The sequence below is a fragment of the Echeneis naucrates genome, chromosome 3 (genome assembly GCF_900963305.1).
Source record: "Echeneis naucrates chromosome 3, fEcheNa1.1, whole genome shotgun sequence".
Taxonomy (NCBI): domain Eukaryota; kingdom Metazoa; phylum Chordata; class Actinopteri; order Carangiformes; family Echeneidae; genus Echeneis; species Echeneis naucrates.
The window spans coordinates 13,103,512-13,114,608 of record NC_042513.1 but is presented as its reverse complement, the minus strand read 5'-3'; the positions used below and the strand labels follow the sequence as shown (position 1 = coordinate 13,114,608).

At 39.4% G+C, this 11,097-nt stretch overlaps 1 long non-coding RNA gene and 1 other non-coding gene across 9 annotated transcripts; both read right to left on the bottom strand.

The window, feature by feature from the left end:
* Positions 1-1,468: 1,468 nt before the first annotated feature.
* LOC115041516 (uncharacterized) lies at positions 1,469-9,388 on the bottom strand. 8 transcript variants are annotated; one of them, XR_003840613.1, is made up of 6 exons: positions 9,264-9,388; positions 8,859-8,914; positions 8,142-8,247; positions 7,551-7,607; positions 7,043-7,159; positions 1,469-6,402 (listed from the first exon to the last, which is right to left on the bottom strand). It is a non-coding gene; the product is annotated as an uncharacterized LOC115041516 (long non-coding RNA). The 8 variants fall into 8 exon arrangements; XR_003840614.1 differs by having other exon boundaries at positions 1,469-3,995; positions 4,080-7,607; XR_003840615.1 differs by having other exon boundaries at positions 1,469-4,159; positions 6,299-7,607.
* Positions 8,674-8,787, bottom strand: LOC115041605 (small nucleolar RNA SNORD67). The gene has a single exon (XR_003840629.1). It is a non-coding gene; the product is annotated as a small nucleolar RNA SNORD67 (small nucleolar RNA).
* Positions 9,389-11,097: the final 1,709 nt, after the last annotated feature.

The window sequence follows — 11,097 nt, the reverse complement described above, 5'->3', positions numbered from 1 at the left end:
GATCGTTGTGGAGAAATAATCCAGGTAGGATGAGGATTATACATCGTGGCCTTATTCTTACCTGGAACACGCATAGCAACAGTAACCAAGGGGGGCGGGGTTTAGCGAAGGCTCGGTGGCCTAACCATGTGTGTTGGCGGGGGGGGGTTACAATTAGGAAGAAAACAAGTAAGAAGCTTATGTAACTGTCAAAGTTACGCAGTGTATCATCCACATTCTGCTAAAAGAGTGATGAATGCACAGCAAATACATACCACTTTGGATTATATTTTTTTGCGTGGTCCAGATTTGCACTGTTGGGACTACAACCAACCGAACACCAATTAGAAAATGTATTTATTTATTTATCACAAATAAGACAAATCAAATTCATTTCACTTTGAAATCTAAGTGATTTCTAAGTGACTTCCATGTATTCTTCATTGTGATTATGTAATTCAAATATTACACTAAAATAGTTGTGTATTTTGTTCATGTCCCTTTTTCTCTGTGGGTGATTAGTTCGCTTTACTGGTCTAGTCTGTGGACGTCCTGTCTCCTGTCTGGTCTCGGTCCGTTCCTGGAGGGGTGCCAGACCGGTCTGGTCTGGTTCGGCCTAGGTCCTGGGGGGCGCCGTATCTGCATTAGCCCAGTCCAGTAACCAATTAACTCTGTAGACATGTTCAGGTGCCCACACCGGGAACGGAACCGCGAACTTTACATACATGCATTATGTTTACATTTACATCATGTATATATACATTTTCAGTCCATTACATCACTTACTCAGGGTTACATACATACATTAAGGGTTACACTTACAGTATGTCTACCATCTACATTTACAGTCATTACATCACTTAACCCCAACTCCAACTCCATCACTTGCCGCATACATTTGCGCTATTTCACCATTTCACATTTCCATCACCTGACCTAGCCGTGCTGCTCACCCAGAGTGAGCTGGGATTGGCTCCAGCACCCCACGTGACCCGGAAACGGAAAAGCAGTAGAAGGAGGATGGATGGATGGACTGTCATTTCATTCAGTATTGCCAGTCATTGTCTTTATTGAAAAGAGATTATTGCATATTTGCGATTTCTTGGCTCCAAATCCATGCCTGTTGATTTGTTAATTTTTATGAGTAAATAAATACCATGTTTTTTGCTGAATTCAACTTGTTGATTATCACAATGACAATTATGTAAACCTATAGCCTATTTTATGGGCATGTCATGCAAGAGGCAACAGATAATGTGTAGGCTTTCAGGAAAAAATATTTTAAGTGTTCAGTGAATGGATCATTGACTTTCGTATAAATCATGCACTCACTTGGAACTAACCCAGGGCATAACCTAATTCCCAACCCAGTTGTCCAAAGGGCGCAAAGTTGATATATTCGGGTGGCCAGGATGAGCGTTTGTCAGCTACACTGGCAGCCCCCCCCAACCCCAAAAAAAAAAAAAAAAAAAAAAAAAAAAGCCACCAATCACAGGATGCGTTTTATTATTTATTAAAGTTCTGGAAAAGAAAAAGTCTTAAGTATACAATGTAAATCATGCTTAACAAAACATTTTAAAGTAGCATTTAATGCAGTACCCTTTCCTTTTACTCCAGTTGCTCAAGCTCAAGTTTTATTTCCAGCTGTAGATTCCCTTTATAGAAGGCCCTCACACTGTCTATCCAACATGTATTAATAGGTCACTGAGTTGTTCATGTAAGAGTACATGACAACTTTGACAGTTACCTCTGTGTGGGGACCAGCAAAGGTGTGTGCTGGCGGCTTGAGCAACACTAATGTCTCCTTCAACTGTAAAAAAAAAAGACTTTTCTCATCTGAGAAACAATAAATATGCATTTACCACCAAAGCACTTATACATACCGTGGACAAAACCTTACTGCTGGGAGCTGCCAGCACCAGGGTCTGATTGAATATCCCTCTATGATCGGCCGCTCTTGATTGTTTTATATTATTAATATATTATTTTTAAGTAACTTGCCCAACACTGATCAGCGGTGTTAAAGATGCTAGAAATTTAGAGAGTAAAATACAGATGTCTGTTGAAAAGTTCAGCACCCCCGAGAGGCCCTAGCCTGGAGGGATGTCAGCAGCCCCAGTTCACAAAAGTGATGATGCTGAAATTCATATTGTTTGATGAATTTGACTGCAACAAAAATAAATAAATTAGCTTTCAGCAATTTTCATCAAACATCTCAATTGTTTTTTTCTGGTACCTGTAACTTAAAGCGCCAGCGTTGTTAAAAGGATTATTTTGTAAGGAAATATCCTCTAGATTTAGATTTTCTAGAAAGTCAATGTGAAGCTATGAGTTGACATGATTCCAGTCTGATCCAACCTGCCACACAAAGCTAAATGTTTCAGTGATGCTGTCCATTAAATGCAACTGTTAACATTACATGCAATGTTAAAGCCATTTAAGGTCAAATACGTCCAAGAGAAAATTTGAGTGTTATTAAGTGTTATTAAGATGAGCTGAAGTAATACGTGTAGGCTACATAGCCCATGCTGGGATGGAGGTTACTTCGATGTGTGGTCAACAAGTCAACATGACCTGGTTTGCAGGAAAGCTGTTTTAACTGTTCATATGAAAACTTCCTTTTATCATCATCATCTGCACAACAACCTGAGCATGTGCGTTCAAAGTGCCATGAAAGGTGCAGTTCCATCTAGACCTGCACACTCCCAGGACAGCCTCCTCAGGCTGCACAAACGGATACATCTCTTTGAAGGGCTCCGCTTCACGCTCCCAGGTGCTGGACATATTTTTATTTTTCCTTGAAATACACTGGAAACATCTGTGGGCAGCTGGATGTTCCCCAACTACCCCAAGTTCAGTTAAAAGCAAAACAAGATTTGCCTGCGGTCAAAGTCTATTCAGTCAGTTCTCTATGATCGGTCTCTGCTCTCCTGTCAATCACAGCCCTGAGTCGCAGCTTTTCTACAGTGAGACAGAGAGAAAAATGAGATGAGACAGAGCCCCCCCCCCCAAAAAAAAAGCACTGAATTCAGCTTATTCCATGGACAAATGATTTCATTGAAGTTTTTGCCTCAACTTTTTAAGTTTGATGTAGTGACATCAATTAATAATAATAAAAAAAAATCCTCTCTGGTTCCTCTATTAAATGAAGTAATGAAACTCTGCTGTCATTCTGTTTAACATGGTTTAAAAACTGGGACTGGAGGATGGAATCTACACATACAGAGAAAGTCTGCAGTTGGTGCTCAGATAACCAAAATTGACAGGATTCTTTCCTTAAATCATAAAAAAATAAAGACTCCCTGCTTATCTCAATCTGTATTTGTGAAACTGTCATTGTCATTTTAGACTGTTGCTCCGCAATGCAAATAGTAATTTCATTGGCTGTTTATTTGACATGATATGGCTTATATCATATAAAACATGGCCGTGGATAGAGCTGCCCTGGGGTGTGCCAACATTGAGCATGTTCATTCTCTCACCTTGGAAATAGAAAATTGCCACCACAGCTAACAGTTCTTGAGGTCTCCCCCTATACCACTCCATTTAGTCTGCCAAACACTGATGTTTGCTCCTCAACAAAGTCACGTTTCTACCAGAGAAACTGGTAACAAACGAAATGAACTAACAAGGGAACAAGAACATTTGTCTAAAATGCGGCAGAAAGAAAGAAAGGCAGAAGAGATAAAGCATTGGAGGAGGGAGGAGTGGAGGACTGCTATTCTCACACAGCCAGAGGAAAATCAAGACTGAAAGATAACACGACCGAACAGACCACGCAACACATCACAAATTTCACTCCATGCAAAAGACAAGGAAAAACATTCTACCACTTCCCCATGAACGTAAATCCACTGAGCAGGCTGCTCTACAGTTGCTATAGCAGTGGTGAGTCCCGTTCAGCTCTGTGACACAGCCTGACAGACAGCTTGGCTGATCTGATGGCCTCAGATGGGAAGCAACAACTGGCTCACCAATGGCTGGCGCTAGAAATGGCTCCAACTCCACACCGACATCTGTGGAGTTAAGGACAGTCTGCTATAATCAAGACTAAGCAACTTGTGGGATGTTGGTGTAAAAGAAATGTGGCTTTGCCTCACATTAAGGAGATGAATAATTGATTTGTCTCTTGGTCTACATCAAATGAAGTCACTGGGGGCTCCTCACTGCAGACTTTCACCTGAATGCAAATATATTCTTTTCAGAATGTGGACGTGATATATTAATCCATTTTACCAGCCGTTGAAATGATTAACATACTGCAGGCGTTGAAACTTGAGAATGATTGAGTTTATTTGATGCCAAACTTTGGGGAGAACTCAGATCAATTAACATCAAAGTTAAAGGAAATTATGCTGCTGTCTCCAGCAAACACTCACGTAGTTATTAAAAGTATAGCTACACTGAAACCACAGCTACATTCTTCACACAGAAGAGCCAATGGAAACAGGTAAAGGCAGTTGGTACAAGTTAGCAGCTTGTATCATCATGTCCGAAAAACATTTGCGGTGAATGTGAGCAGGGTTAGGAGGTCATTATATAAAGTCAAGATGCATTTTAAAGAATTAGAGTATTATGAAAAAGTATTTATTCATTACATGTAGTGTAAAAATCGGTGAAGCCTTTTTTGCTGTAACAATCACAGCTTATAAAAATTAAAAATCTATCTCACTCTCAGTACACAATATCTATACGCATTAGGATTACACCTGTCAAAGCCCTCATACCAAGATGGTGCTGAACCAGAAAGGTCAGAGGCACTAACAAAGAAACCCTAAGCCTAAGCTCAATTATACTTGAAATGCACCTATAGAGACAAAGGCTTTCTCACTTATTGTGTATTTAATCGCATGATGTCTGAACTAATTCAATGACTCAGCTTCAGTATATAAACTTCACTGAACAGACCATTTATCATCTCTAGGATTTCAGATACTTAAGTGCCAGAGAATTGTCAGAAAATTTGTTCATAAGTACCCCACTTGATAGTCAATGGTTAGCCTGTACAATAGCCAATACAAATATCACTATTCAAAATGAGGAGTTTTTGAACTTAGAAAAGTTTCCTGTGGAAGTTCACTTGGGGGGGGGGGGGGTGTCAAAGGTCTTCATTGCAAGCGTAAGCCACCAAGTAACAAGGAGTTACAAATGTTAGTGTGAAGCCTTCAGGCACTTGTGCATTTTTACAGCAGAATAAGTCTAGTGGATTGTTTAATTTTACATGGCTGCGAAAACATCAAGATACATCAATCTCTCCAGAGCAGGAGAACCCTGATGTTCAACTGCCACCTGGTGGTTAAAGATACACTGTACAGCAGCGATGTGGAGAGCTACGGGGGGAGTCGTCTCAAGGAGCATCCAAGCAACTTTCCCTTACAGCTTCTCCTTTTGCTTGTTTGACTGACCTGAACAAGGTGAAACCTATGACATTTGTACCACAGACATCATGAACTAATCCCTGATGGAGCTCAGTACATTTGGTACCACTTCCCCACAACAGCTTAACCTGTTCGCCAGAGCTCTGATTAACATTACAACCTAACTGTGCAAGACAAAATGGATTTAAGCATCATTGTACCAATATAGGCATCAACTATGAATTAGTTGAAATAAATTTGGTTGCATCTCCTAAAATGTTCTGATCCCAGCGCCCCCCCCCCAAAAAAAAAAAAAAAAAATTAATGGGGGAGGGGAGAAAAAACCCCACCAAGTACAGCGTGGGTATTTGAAAAGAAAAAAAGGGGGGTTTAATTCTTTAATCCAGCAACATTGGGTTGCAACACTAATATTCAGAATGGCATTAGTACCAATATAAAAGATTCACTTCAATGTTTTTACATTTAGTTTCATCAGTTAGGTAAATGGCAAGAACACATTTTTTGCCATGTTGCCCAGTGGCAGCTTTAACCTCATGAACATCAAGTCTCAGAAGCAGCCGCTGCCTGACAAAGCCCTGAGAATTTGGTAGATATTTATGATCCACTTCTGATGATGCAAGCAAAGCACAGAAAGTGCAATTCCTTTAGAGAAATCCAACACTGAACCTATTCCAGTCACTGCAGCAAAACTGGCATATTCTAAGGATTTATTAAAAAAAAAAAAAATAAAGTATTTCTAACCATGTTAGAAATGTACAAGTAAAAGTTTGGGGAGAGTTGTTGGCCATGTTATTTATGTATACGAATGATGGCATTAACAAAAATGCTACAATACTGGACTTTGCTTGTAAGCAATAAACTCAATACAGCCTAGAAATGTCTTACCAAGGTACAGACATGCTGTGGCAAGATGCAGCTGATGCTCTCAACTGTGCACAAACCTGCATGCTGAATGTAGTTCTGTTCCAAGACAGAATTTGGGAACAACCAGCATTAACTCAGTCAGCGTTTTGGTCATAATGATCCAGTAGAGAGCAGGCAGAATCTACAAGTCGTCAATGAGAATTAATCAGGAACAGAAAAATACACAGGAAATAAAAAGCCATTATTGACAAAATTTGCCAGTTTAACTAGAACGCTGGCAAAAAACACTTTTGTACTCATGAGCGATGTTAAACAGAAATGCACCGAGTTAATAACAGAGAAACAAATTAATATGCTGGACTGAGTCTCTGAAACACTGTGTGTAGCCATTTTCATGACATCCCAAAGCAGCCCTCATCAGGCAGACACTGAAGCATGATCATTCTGGGCCGTTTGTCAATATTATGTAGCTGCAACAATCAGTTTAAATACTAAAAATTTGACTGCAGTCCAATAAACCTAGGTGTTCCAATATGTTAGGTTTGCAGTGTTCATCTTTGTTTTTTGCTGTGAAAAGACAATGCACAAGGAGATAGAGAAATCATTTTCCCATCAGTATACATTGGGGGAGTTTTTCCCTCACCAGCTCTTAGGTTTGAGGACATGAACGTCATTCCACCTAGTATATGGGAAAACCTTAGCATGAAACATTTTGTTCACAATGTCTTAAAAACATTTTTCTTGGGCAGGTCCATCTTCAAGCTGCAAAAGAGAGAACAGGACAAAACCAAAGAACAGTAGTCTGGAAATTAAAAGAATACCTTAACGCATTGTCCCATTGTTTCCTCTCAATTTGGGGCCAAATCAGATGGCTCCTGCGCACAATGAGTGTCGTCATAGAGTCAGTACAGGTCTGCTCTGCCACTGCAATCAACAAACTGACAGATCATGCAACTTACTGTCACACCCAAGTGGCTGCCCAAATTGTTACATAAAAGTGGGTGAGAGAAGGGAAAATATGATGTAGGGTATCATAAAGCCCACAGGTAGAAAAAGTGTTTGAGTTTTACTGATTAAACAGTTTTTCCAAAATAAGTACATTTTGGATGGAGCTCTGTTAACTGACAGATTAGCAAAGCAAACTGATCCAAAACAAATGAGGTGATTGAAGTCAACACTGATGAGGTTTGCAACGGATATTCTTAATCATCTGATTCAGCAACAATCAAAAGCTCGGTGGCTCCCTCATTAAGAAAGAAAGTGTTTTGTAAGAGGATGAGTAAATCCCTTGTAGTTAGGTATATAACTGCAGCACATCCAAATACAAACCTCCAGGTCAGTAGGCCAAGTTGTGGCACCTCCAAACCAATCCTTCCTATCCTTCCACTTGCAGAGGTAGAGAGGGAGAAGGGAAGAGGGGGAAAAAAGAAAAAAAAAAAAGCTGCTTAAATACATATTCTAGGAACAAAGCCACATTTATCCATATCGTAGCAAAGTCCATACTTTTTTAAGCACCAACTGAAATGCCTCAGTACCGTTTACTACCAAAAATCTTTTGTTTGGTACTAAATTTCAATACAGAAAGGTTAATCTCATCAAGCTATGGGGGCAGTAAGCATGCCACATGTTTTATGTATCAGGATTTAAAAGTGAGATTGGCGTTATTGAGGAAGGAAAAACCATGTAAGGTTACACTTTATGTTAGCCTAGAGACAAGACTCAGTGTGCATGTATTGTGTTTTGAGGTGCTACTGCAATGCATACTCTGTAGGCCATCACCTATATGTGCAACATTAATAGATCTAAGGGTGTTGCTCAATATCATCAGGCCTGATGCTAACAGCACGCAATGCAATATTTGTGACAAGGTAATTAGAGCCAAGACCAGCAGCTTGACAAAGCTAATAAATAAAAACTAACCTGGCAGTGCACTAAGGCAGACTAAGAGCAGAAGATCAGCCACACCCCCAGAGCATGCATTTTCTACCGCTGGGGACACTGTCAGCATGGATCAGTATTCTGTTAACTGAAAAAGCAGATCTGTTTAGTTTGTTTTTGAAGAATTACTGAGTGATGTAGAAGTTTTAAAACTGATATTCTGTATAAACTTTGAAGAGCTGAAAAATAAAACCAGAATGTGTAATGTCATCTTTTGCTAAACAAATTTATAAAAAAAAAAAGGGGGGGGTGTATTGTTCTCTATATAAATTTTACCTCATTAAATAAACAAACTCTTCTCATATTGTGTTATGCACACACTTGTCAGATCATAATTAGGCACATCAAGCCAAAATTAATATTGTCAAATACAGAATAGTTTCTTCATTTAAAATAGCATTATAACCTGTATACTGCAATAAAATATAAAGTGAAGAGCTTTGACTGCTTTGACTTCAGCAGCCTACTACAACTTGTGCATTTCTGCAGAACTCTTCAGACCTGGAAAGGGTGAGGTGAGTCAGATGGCCCCTGTGCACAGTGTGTGTCCTCAGGTTGGGTCAGATTGGGGCGTTGATGCCACTGCAGCAGACACCCCAACTGATCAGTGCAACTCATCACTCTCACCTCCCCGGCTCTTTTACGCCACAGCGTTAGCACATATCGCGCAGTTGGATGTTTTTGGTTTTTTTTTTTTACCTTTCCTGAAAGAGTCTGGTTCCCATGTAGCTCCATCCACTCCGGGTCTGAGGTCACTGCAATGGGATAAGTAGGCCACAGTTACCAGCACAGGACGAACGGAGCCAAACGATCAGCTCCGCCATGTGCACGACGCGTGGTCAGTCTCGGTTCTTCAACTTATACTGACACTGAAGTCGTTTAAGTGACACCAAAGCAACATGTTTTTCTTCCATTCGTTCGTCGAAGTTATAAACAAACTGATTAAAATCAGAAGACAAAGAACACCGAGCTGTAGCCGAGTTAGCATTAGCGTTAGGCCTTTAGCCATGCTGGTAATTTACTTCCACCTCAGTTTCTCATTAATTAAACACAGCTCGTCCTAAAACTGAAACTCACTCTATATAAACTTACAAAAGAAGGTACCTGTCCAAGTTATTTTTCTCATGTCTCTTATTTCTTGTATTTGTGCTTCCTCAGGCCTCAGCGTCCGAGCTAACCGGAAAAACGTGTCTGCTCCTTCTGCTTCGAAATTACTGCGTTAAAGCTGGTCGCTGATTGGTTGAAAACGTGGATCTGCTGGACATTTATTGGGCAGTCGGTGGCTCTTTCCACCAATGAGAAGATGCACCCTCGTCACATGACTTCAAACGTATTTCACCGAGGATCGAAGTCATGAAGCTCATCAGCTGAGACAAATTAAAATTAATCTGAATATAAAACTAATTAAATTTTTTAAAATATAGATCAGGTTTATGGTATTTCTGTCTATTCATCCATGTGTCTCTTTTATTTCACAAGACATCAAGTGATTCTAGGTTACTAATATTATCTGGTACTGGTTAAAGCAAAACGCTTTTTAGAAATCACCTTGTGTTTTTCCTTTGACTGTGAGGAAAAAGGTTTGTGGTCCTGGTCTCGCCAGCTCTGACGTAGAATCTGAATGTTGTCTTTTGATTCACATTCTTCAGTCCAGATACTGCAACACTACCTCAAACTAACACATTTGTTGTTGAGAATTGTTTACTTGATTTGTTTTGTCTTGTGTTTTTTTGTTGTTGTTGTTTTTGCCTCCTCTCTAAGCACTAGCTTCATTATCGTTTATTGCCATAAGAGATTGTTGTGTCTGATGAGAATGATAAATGTCCAAGAGCAGTAAGTGCATGATCCAAAGGTTTCATTGAAATTCAAATGCAATTTTATATTAAAAGATAGCAAAGGGATAATTCACTATATCACACAACACAGCTTGTTAGTACTGCCATTGAAATACATATACAGTCTTTTCATATTTACACATCAAGTGACAACCAAACAGAAATCATAAATACCTCTTTTGTTAACTTTACAACAGCTATTCGCAACCAGTATTTCATAAGATAAAAGAGCACTATTAAATAACTGGTATCTTCCCTATCATTTACAAGGCTTGGAAACACAGTGGTTAAAATAATCCAGCAAAAATAAAACAAAACAAAAATGTTCTTCTCCAGTGAGTAAAATTAATACAAGTCTAAAAACGGTCATTAAATCCCTTTGTACAAAAGACTATACAACTTAATCAACGTAATATCTTCAACAGAATTTTTTTTGCTTATATTGGCATGATAAAATCTGTACAGTTTTAGCATTCCTGCAGCAGAGTTAGAGAGACTGTGAGCCGGGATGATTGGTTACTGGGTCGCCGTGATGCTCTGGAGGCCTCCTGTCAGCCAACCCTTAGAGACCGTAGTTATGTAGCTGCCAAGACCCTCTTTCATTGGCCTCAGTGCTTCATCTAGCAGCAAATCAGCAAGTTGCTGAGCTTGTAGCAGATACTTCAAAATCTATGGTTCTATAAAGTCTAACTGATATATTTGTCAATATCACCATATAGTATGTCCTCGTACCATATTTCAACAACAGACAGAATTGTTCTCTAAAGTTAAAGCAATGTATTATATCTTTTGTTGTATTAAAATCATTTTCATTTAATTGTCAGTGATATACTTCTAAACTATAACCCTTAATGTGTGATGAGGTCAGACATGCACAGTGTTCCTAATTTGTTATGCTGTCTATGGCAGACACTGTGAGTGCACCTTTGCATTACACATTTAGAGCTGATGGATAATAACTGAAATTGTGAACAGAACAAACGTTCTCATTTACGTCTATAGTGTTTGGTCACACAGATACTTTGGGTGGTATGTGCCAAGTTGCTTGATGCATCATCCTCTGAAACTTGCAGCTTCACCAACATAATTGAAAGCCAATGTGA